Source organism: Marmota flaviventris, chromosome 3, assembly GCF_047511675.1.
Source record: "Marmota flaviventris isolate mMarFla1 chromosome 3, mMarFla1.hap1, whole genome shotgun sequence".
Taxonomy (NCBI): Eukaryota; Metazoa; Chordata; class Mammalia; order Rodentia; family Sciuridae; genus Marmota; species Marmota flaviventris.
The window spans coordinates 10,595,105-10,604,771 of NC_092500.1; positions in this window are offsets into that span (position 1 = coordinate 10,595,105).

Consider the following 9,667-nt stretch of genomic DNA (forward strand, 5'->3'; position numbering starts at 1 on the left):
ATCGTCACCATGATCTAATCTAATTTTTTTTTTGCCCCAAAGGAAACCTTACACAGTCACAGTAGTCCCCCGCGCCCCTTCCCTGGCCCTTGGCAACCGGTGATCACTTCTGTCTCTGTGCGGGACCCCCCGTGGTGGACCCCACACTCAGTGGCCTCTGGGTCGGGTCAGCCTCTTTCCTTGGCCTGCTGTGTCCGGGGTTCATGGGGGGCAGGCGTCAGGACGTCTTTCCTTTCCTTGGCTGGACAGCGGGGCGTGGCCCGCACCCTCCGTGGTCGCGGGGTACCCGTAGGTCTCCCTTGGGGGGAAGCTGCCCGCTCTCTTCCAAAGGAGCTGCGCCTCGGGTTCCCACCCCAGGGTCAGCACTGTCCCTCACCCCCTGGCCAGCCTTGTTGTACCTTTTGGTCTGGGGATCGGTCCTGGTGGGTGTGTAGGCATCTCACTGTGGTTTGGATTCGCGTTTTCCTGATGACTAAGGCATGGTAAGGTTCTCTTTGGTGTTGAGGTCTGGCATACCTTTTGTTTGATTTATGCTTAGGAAGTTGTCGTTGTTATTATTATTATTATTGTTCCTTTCCTTTTCAGTACTGGGGATTGAACCCGGGGGGCGCTTTATCACTGAGCCCATCCCCAGCTTTCTTCCTTTCTTTATTTTGAGTCAGGGTCTCCTAAGTGGCTTGGGCCTCCCTGAATTTCTGACGCTGGCCTTGAACTTGCGATCTTCCTGCCTCGGCCTCCCGAGGTGCTGAGGATGACAGGCAGGAGGCTCTGGACCTGGTGGAAGTTGATGGTTTTTCTGATGCTCTTATAAATGGTTTTGTCGTAAACTTAGGCTTCAGTTTTTGGAGTCGTTTTGGGGTTCACAGTATCAGGGAGCAGGAAGCCCAGAGATGGCTCAGACTGCCCTTCCTGGGCCGTGATGCACAGCTTCCTGGGACACCCGCCTGATGGAGCGCTTCGGACCCGGGAACCCAGGGACCCGTGGTTGCCCCGCGAGGCTGGTCTTTTATGTTAGGCTTCACCCCTGGGGTGTAGGCTGCGGGTTTTGGTAAACATGTCATGGCCTGTACCCAACATGGGGTCACCTCCTAAAAACCCTCTGTGCTCACCTCCTCTCCTCCTCCCCAAAGCCCCCTGCCGCCCCGGATCTTTCTACTGTCTCTAGCTCTGCCTTTTCCAGAACCCCACAGCCTGGGATCACGCGGCCTGCAGCGTGTCCTCGGCTTCTTTCACTTAGCAAAGTGCATTCAAGTTTCCTCCCGTTCCTTCCACGAGAGTTCACCCCCACCCAACCCCGTCCACGGCAGGACGTACAGCCGCTTCCAAGTTCTGGCAACTATGAAGGAGGCTGCGGTTAACACGGGCACACAGGTGTTTGGGTGGACACGAGTTTTCCACTTACTTGGGTAAATACCGAGGACCATGATTGCAAGATCATATGGGAAAAGTATGTTTATTTTTTAATCTTTTTTATTTTTAGTACCAAGGATTGAGCTCAGGGGCACTGGACCACTGAGCCACATCCCAGCCCTATTTTGTATTTGTATTTTGTATTTTATTTAGAGACAGGAGGGTCTCACTGAGTTGCTTAGAGCCTCGCTTTTGCTGAGGCTGGCTTTGCACTCGCGATCCTCCTGCCTCAGCCTCCCAAGCTCCTGGGAACACAGGCGTCCACTACCACCTCCAGCCTTCAGCTGTTCAGGTCTAATTCTAATTGCAGAGGGGACAGTGTGCGCCGAGTCCTTCCCACGGCTTCTCTAATCTTGAGGTCATTTAGTTCAGTCACCTCTTAGGTGGCTGCTTACGATCGTCAAATAGGTTCTTCCATGAAAATCTGCTATAAGGGCTGGGATGTGGCTCAGCGGTAGCGCACTCGCCTGGCATGCGCGGGGCGCTGGGTCCGATCCTCAGCACCACATACAAATAAAATAAAGATATTGTGTCCACCAAAAACTAAAAAATAAATATTAAAAAAGAAAAGCTCATATCAGCTTTATAGCATTGCTTTTAATTGAATGCTACAAAATCGCCCCGTAGGATATAGAGATATCAAGTAAACAAAATCAGATAAAACCCCAGGCTCCCTGCTGTCCCCGTATTTGGTTTTGTTCCACCTCTCCTTTGATCTGTGTTCACAGTGGTGCTTCTCAGCAAGATTTCATTAGAAAACCTGGGTTCACTTCCAATAGATTGGCTGAGCTTAAAAATACCCGAATCCTCAAGTATCACCGAAGATGGGACTGGAACTCATGCTGCTGGTGCCTGCTGCTGGCTGCCACCAATCACATGAAATCACAGGGTGCAAGGATGTCGCAAGGCTGGTGGGCAGATCTCCTGGAGCGGAGCCTGTACCTACACTATGACTAAGCCATCTGGATGCTCCAGGAGGTTTAGCCAACAGCAAAGCTTATCTGTGTTTGCCAGAGGAAACGAACATGAATGTTAATAGTAGCACTATTTTTTAGAGCCCCCAAACAGGAACCACCAAAATGCCCACTAAACAGTATATTCACTCAGAGGAATACTATAAAGCAACGAAAATGACCCATCACCAAAAAGATGCACCTACGTGAAGGAGTTTCATTGACTGAAGATGGCAAATGAAATATATCAGACACAAAATAGCATACCTTGGCCCCAGAGGCTGGGGAGGTCGAGACAGGAGGATTGTGAGTTTGAAGCCAGCCTCAGCAACTCAGTGAGACCTGGTCTCTAAATAAAACACAAAATAGGGCTGGGGATGTGGCTCAGTGGTCCAGTGCCCCTGAGTTCAATCCCCAGTACCAAAAAAAAAAAAAAAAAGCATACCCTGTAGGATTCTGTTTATAGGAAGACTGAAACTAGGTGAAATTAATCCCTGACAGTTCAGGACGGTGGCCCCAGGGGGAGTCTTGACTGGGAGAGGCTGTGAGGGAGGCTGTTGGAGTGCAGGGATAGTCCGAATCTTGACCTGGGTGGTGGCCACCAGGACATGCACAGAAAAAAAAATCCACCGAGTTACAGTCTGTACCTTCCTGTGTTTTACACTTAAATAAAAAGGAAAAAAATATATTGTGAGGTGCAAGGCCATCTCCTCACTCACCTACCCAGAGCCCTGCAGATCCAATCCCCTGTGCCCCGGCAGACGGGCTCCATGGATGGCACCTTTAAAAAAAACTTCCTTATAGTCCTGGGGTTGACCCCTGGGGTGCTCTACCACTGAGATACATTCCAGCCCTTTCTATTTTTTATTTTGAGATGGGTCTTGCTTAGTGGCTGAGGCTAGCCTTGGATTTGCGATCCTCCTGCCTCAGCCTCCAGAGCAGCTGGCACTATGGACACGGCTGACACCTAGATCCAGCCCAGCCACCTGCAGTGACTGGATGCATTTCCTAAAACTTCCCGGCCCGCATGCGCTCTTGCAGGACTTTGCCACTCCTGCATCCAGAGGACGGCCTTCTTTCCGGTCTGCCCCTTTCCCGGAGCCTGGGTGGGCTTGTGACTCTTTCGACCAATATAACAGAAGTGACACTGGCTGGCTTCCAAGGCCAGATCAGAAAAGGCAAGGCTTCCTCCGACTCTTTGAAACCACCATGTGGAAGCTGGCTGTCCTGATGCCCCCAGGCAAGTTCAGATCCTCACAGTGGAAACCAGAGACCGAGGAGCCCCAGCTGTCCCCACTGACACTCCCTGAGCCGGGCTGGGCTGTCCCCCAGCCTCCCACCCAGGGCACATCCCTGAGCCACACAGAGGCCCCTGGCTGGTCTCGACACTCTCTTTGGGTGGATCCCCCGGAAGAAGCCACACAGAAGCGGAACACCTGGCACCTCCTTCCCCAGCGCCCTCTCGACTCCACCCAGGCCGCAACCCCTGGGTATTCCTAGTTCCCTGTAGCAGACATGTGCTCCCCTGTCAGGGGTCAGGGATCTGTTCACTGCTCCAGACCCGGCTTCCCCACGCCTCTCCCAGGGAGCCCTCCACTCCACAACCAGACCAGGTTCAAATCCCAGGCCCCCACTTCCCAGTGGCTGCCTTTGGGCAAGTGACCTGACTTTGAGCCTCAGTTTCCTCATGTATAAAGTCTGGGAAGTAGTAGTGGGCTCTTGAACAGGTCTGGGTTGAGACTTCACAGTATTGATCTATGGAAAGTACTCAAAACAGCAGGTGCACGCCTGTAATGCCAGGGGCTCAGGAGGCTGAGGCAGGAGGATGGCAAATTCGAGGCCAGCCTCAGCAACTTAGCGAGGCCTTGTCTCAAAATAAAAAATAAAAAGGGCTAAGGGTGTAACTCAGTGGTAGGCATCTGCTCAGCATGAGTGAACCCCTGGGTTCTATCCCCAGTGCTCCAAAAACAAACAAAAAAGAACCGAGACGTTTGATGAAAGGACCGAGGAGAAAGCAGGGTGGAGACGGAGTAGCCGGGCACCGTCCTTCCTCCCACAGGGGAGCAGGGACCCAGGTGCAGAGATCCCGAGAGTGTGAGGCAGCCTCTGATGAGAAAGAGGAGGAAAAGCATTCCAGACAGGGGAGTGGGGACAGGTCAGAGTCCAGGCGGGCTGGCCAGGGGCCAGGAGGTGCAGGAAGTTGGGGGCAGAGCTGCCACATATGGCTGCTGGTGGTCCCAGCAGGCAGGGTCCCGGGATCACAGCAGCCTGTACAGCCAGCCCCTCCCATCCCCGGGTTCCACATCCACGGACCTCAGGTTGAAAACAGTCAGGAAAAAATGTTCACATTAAAAACTCCAAATGCTGGGGCTGTGGCTCCGGTAGAGCACGGCCTAGCCTTCCGGAGGCTCTGGGTTCAATTCCCACCATGACGGGGAAAACTGCAATTCAGCAATGGAACACTCCCTGAGCAGAGCTGAACTGTCCTCCAGCCCCCCACTCAGGAGGCTGAGTCAAGTCATACAAATTTAAAAATGATAGAGAATAGCAATGGTTGATTTTATTAGGTATTATAAGTAATCTAGAGATGATTTGGGGTATCTAGAAGGCTGTGTGCGGGCCATATGCAAATATCATGCAGTGTTATGTAGGAGATTGGAACCTCAGAGGATTTGGGGACCTGAGCAGGAGGCTGTTCTGGGCGCGGACTGTTGCGGGGCACCGAACTGGGCTCCCGGTGTGAGATAGCACATGAGGTCCCCAGGACCACCCCATCCTCCCCACGTACAGATGAGGAGACTCAGGCCCAGAGACGGGTGTGAAAGCAGCACCCGCACCCCTGTCCCCACGTCACACTGTGGCTCATGTCACTCAGGTCACTCCTGTATCACAAGTGGGGAAAACGGGGCCGAAGAAGGTGCATGTGCTCCCCCCCTCCCCCCAGTCCAGTGACAATGAGGTCCTGGCGGTGGCCGACGAGGACTTGGCAGCTCTGACCCCGCCCTGCCTGAGCCTCGGCCTGTCCCTTGTCCCTGGAATAGTACAGGTGCCCCGAGGGTAGCGTGAGAAGGCCTGAGCTCAGGGCCAGGGCGCCCGCCGTCTCACGCAAGCCCGGGTTCCCTCGCGGACCGGGGCCACCAGTCAGCAGCCGCGGGCGGCGCCGCCCACTCACCTGCGCCCCTCCCGGGGGCGGGGCTCTGAGTCACGGCGACCCGGGCCAGCGGCCGACGGCGCGGACCTGCAAGTTACAGCAAGCGAGGACACGGCTCCCTTCGGGAGCCGAGGGTGACATTTCCGGGACTTCTTTGCCGGCCGCTCCTTCTGCCCGACCCCCGCCCGCTGTGCCCGCTGTGCCGGTTCCTCGGTGGCACAGCCGATGTCCCTGTGCCGAGCCCAGGGCTGCTTCCTCTTCTGCTGCAAAAAACATAACGGGAAGCCGTGGTGGGCGGGCCACTTCCTCAGGGCAACCTCTGGGTCCATTCATTCGGGTCCCCAGGTCACCAAACGGGGCTGGGCACGGACCCTGGGCAGAGAACTTGCTGGCAGGTGGGGGAGGAGCGCAACACCACAGGGACGTCTACAGGGTCCTCAGGCACCAGCCCTGTGACCTGCCCCACCCCAGGTCATCTGACGGATGGGATGAAAGGAGGACCTACCTGGGGGTTCTGATCAGAAGACTGAAGGCCTGACCCTGGAAGATGTGTCTACAGGGCAGTCCCACAGTGATAAGGTCTGGCCTTGTCACTAGCATGGCCTCATTCTGAGCACTTTCCATGTAGTCATTCATCTCACCAGACACCACCTTACTGTCTCCCTTCAGTCTCCCCCAGGGTCATAACCTCACTGAAGTGGCAGGGCTGAGATTTGAACCCAGATTGGGTGACCTCTTGGCTGGGCGGGCAGCGGAGGAAGACAGGGCAGCCCTGGGGGCCCCAGTGACTCAGCGGCAGGTCCCCCTGGCCCGCCCTCTCCTGCTGACTCAGCCTGGATGACTCCCTGGGCTTTTCTCTGGAATTTGGGGCCCTAGGCAGGGTTCCCAGGCAGCCACCTCCTCCAGCGCCCCCTCTGTGGAGATGGTGGCTGGTGACCCAGCCTCAGGAAGGGATGGCCAGGCCAAGAAGCCCAGCTTTAGCTTCCCCTGTGTCCTCCGAGCCTGCCCCAGCCCCTGGCCCCATGCCCTGCCAAGGCCAGGTGGGCACAGGTCTCACAGTCACCATCTCCAGTCCCCTTGCCAAGGCTGCTGGGCGTGGCCAAGGGGGGAAGAGAAGGTGACCACAGGGCCATCTCACTCTCTGGCCCCTGCTGGAGTCCCCAGCTCTCTGGGAGATGTAATCCCCTGATGCTGGAGCGTGGCTGTGGCTTCTCTGTTTCCTGGTCCCCTGCTGTCTCCGCCCGGGGGAGCCCACAGCTCACCTGGGCCACTGTCATCTCAAAAGGTGGGAAAGACTCTTCCAGCTGGGACCCTGGGACTGTGCACAGTAGGCTCGTGGTTCCTGCTTTGTCCCCTGACTTCATGGAGGAGGTCCCAGGAGGAGCCTCCCTGCACAGAAGTGCCCCAGGGGACACAGGGCAGGGAATGGGGAGGGGGAGAGACGCCGCTGGGTGAATTCAACTGAGGATGCACATTTAGCGTCCACCTTGCTCAGGCTGGGCCCGGTCCCTTCCCCACAGTAGAGACCCTGAGGAACTGACCCAAGCCACAGCTTGTGTTGTCCTGAGGGTTGAACCCGGCCTCTGGTCAGGGGTGTTTTGCAGTCTGCCAATCTCCTGCTAGACAATGCTGCGTGTCAAGTTCTCTGCTGGCATCCACACCACCAGGTCCTGCTCGTGGTGACAATGTGGCCATCCCAGGTGTCATCAGTCTGGGAGCTGGGGAGGGGAGACAGGTTCACCAAGGACCCACACTCGTAGACCAGACGAATGAAGACCCACATTCCTGGAATGTCATCTGAGGTTGCCGAAGAAGGGGAAGTTTCTGGGGTCAGGCGCACCCTTGAAGGAAAGGGTCCCTGTGTCTGTGGATGTTGTGAGTGGTTTGTGGACGACGGTAATATACGATATGACACCAGGCATATGCGGTAATCCCAGCTATTCAGAAAGTCAAGGCCCTGGGCAACTGAGCAAGACCATGTCTCAGAATTAAAAAAAGGGGATGTAGGTCAGTGGTAGAGCCCCTCTGGTTTCAGTCCTGAGTGCCACAAACAAAGTAGAACAAAATGATATTACTGCTAACGAATGTGAAGGTCAATGTCATGATGAGGACCTGCAGGTTTCTGCTCTGTCCCCTACTGGATCCTACTCCAACCGCTCCTCCTCCTCCTCCTCCTCCTCCTCCTCCTCAGGGTTCTTGGAACATCCCAGCCCAGTCCTGCTAACCAGAAAGGCTCTGTTCCTGGGGTAGAAGTGGAGGTTCCATTGGTCCAAGACCTGAATAATCAAAGAAGCCCCCTCCCCATGCCAAGAGCAAGGGACAGTGACATAGCACAGATGGGGAAATTCAGAGGGGAGAGGGTAGGGCAGTCGGCAGGTCTGAGGTAGTTCGCATTTATTCTAGCTTGGTGGGAAATCTTTGGGAGGTTTTAAGTTCGAGGGAAGCTTTTGGTTTTTAAAGCCACCTCTCAGCTAGGAACATGGGTGCACACCTGCAGTGCCAGCTACTCAGAGGCTGAGGCAGGAGGGTTACCTGAGCCGGGAGCTCAAGACCAGCCTGGGCAACACAGTGAGGCCCTGTTGCTAACCCCTGCAAAAAAACAGAAATGATCTCTCTGTAGCTCAGAGCCTGGCAGGAGGAGATCTGGGGCATGACCAGAGGTGGTGAGACAGGGGGACTTTGAGATGAGGGGACAGGCCTCACCATGGGCTGGGAAGAGGACTGAGGTTCTTGTACCCATTTCACAGATGGAGGAACTTCAGCTCAGACGCACCACGCCTGCCCGTGTTGGGCTATTATGCCACCGCACAGACGTGGAAACTCAGAGGGGAAGGGATTTGCCAAGGACATGTGGCAAAGACCAAATGTAGGTCTCCAGGGCACTGTCTCTGCTCCTAGGCCATTTTCCTCTCTAGGTGTGGCTGGGATTACTCACCACTGGCCTTGTGCAGCTGGGGAAATGGAGGACCAGGGATGAACACCACTCCTGGCCAGGAGCCTGGGCGAGAATCCAGGGCCCCTGGCGGGAGGTCTAGAGTCTGTGTCCTGCCGCAGCCCTGCTTTCCGGGCATGGCTAACGGGGGAGATGGACCCAGCAGAACCCACGAGAAAACGATACCGAAGGTGATGTTTAGCCACCTGTTGGGGTCAGTGTTATGACCCCCAGGGACTCCAGACAGAATCAGAGGCTCTGCTGTCCTAGGGAGCGGTTGCTGCCTGCTGCCTGGCTCAGTGCCCACAGAGGGCAAGTGCGTGTGTCTGCACGTGACCCTGTGTGTGTGTGTGTGTGTGTAACTGTGCGTGGAAGTGTGAGTGGTGCCCCAGCAACTTTGCAACATTTCCAGGAGTGCCAGGTACCCACGGGCACCCAGCCACCTCATCTGCTTAGACCCGTGTCCCCTCACTTCTCTGCAGACATGCTGATCTCTGTGCCTAATCTCTGGACCCTGTTTAGGTTTCTTGATGAGAAAATAATTAACCACAGACTCATTTTCCAAGGCTTCCACCCCGTTCTCCTGGCCAAGATAAAAATACTCACAATGAACAGGGCTGCTGGTGGGAGGGGCCGTGTGTGGGAGGATGGCCAGGGAGAGGGAAGGCTGCCCTGGAGGGAGGCCTGGCCTGAGCAGGGACACAGCGCTGGGGTGGAGAGAGGTCAGGGGCTGGGCTCTGACCTCATCCTCTGTTGCTTCACTGTGTGAATTTGGACAGGTTCCTTGCCCTTTCTGGGCTTCTGTTTCCTCTTGTGTTAACGGATGGATTGGCACTAGAATTTCCCAAGCCTTTCTTCTGCATGGAAACAGGGACATCAAAAATGAAAACAAGCAAACAAGGGGAAGAAAATCTGGGGTCAGTCAAGGTTGGGAAAGGCCACTGGGATGTGTGTTTTCTGATTTCTTAATGGCAGGACTTTTCAGAGCCTTTATTGATTGAAAACTTTTGTGTCCTTGGATGAGTAATGCATGCACCCAGGCAGCCAGGTCAGAAGTATGGAGGGGGTTTGGGGACTCACAGGTCTTTCCACGCCCCCTCCGGCCCTCCCTTTCAGTAGGCACATTGGAAGTTTCCAGTGCATACAAAGACAGTATCACACATACCAGTAAGTGAGAGACTCAGACCTTATCCTGCCAAGCCACCACCAGTTCCCAAAGGG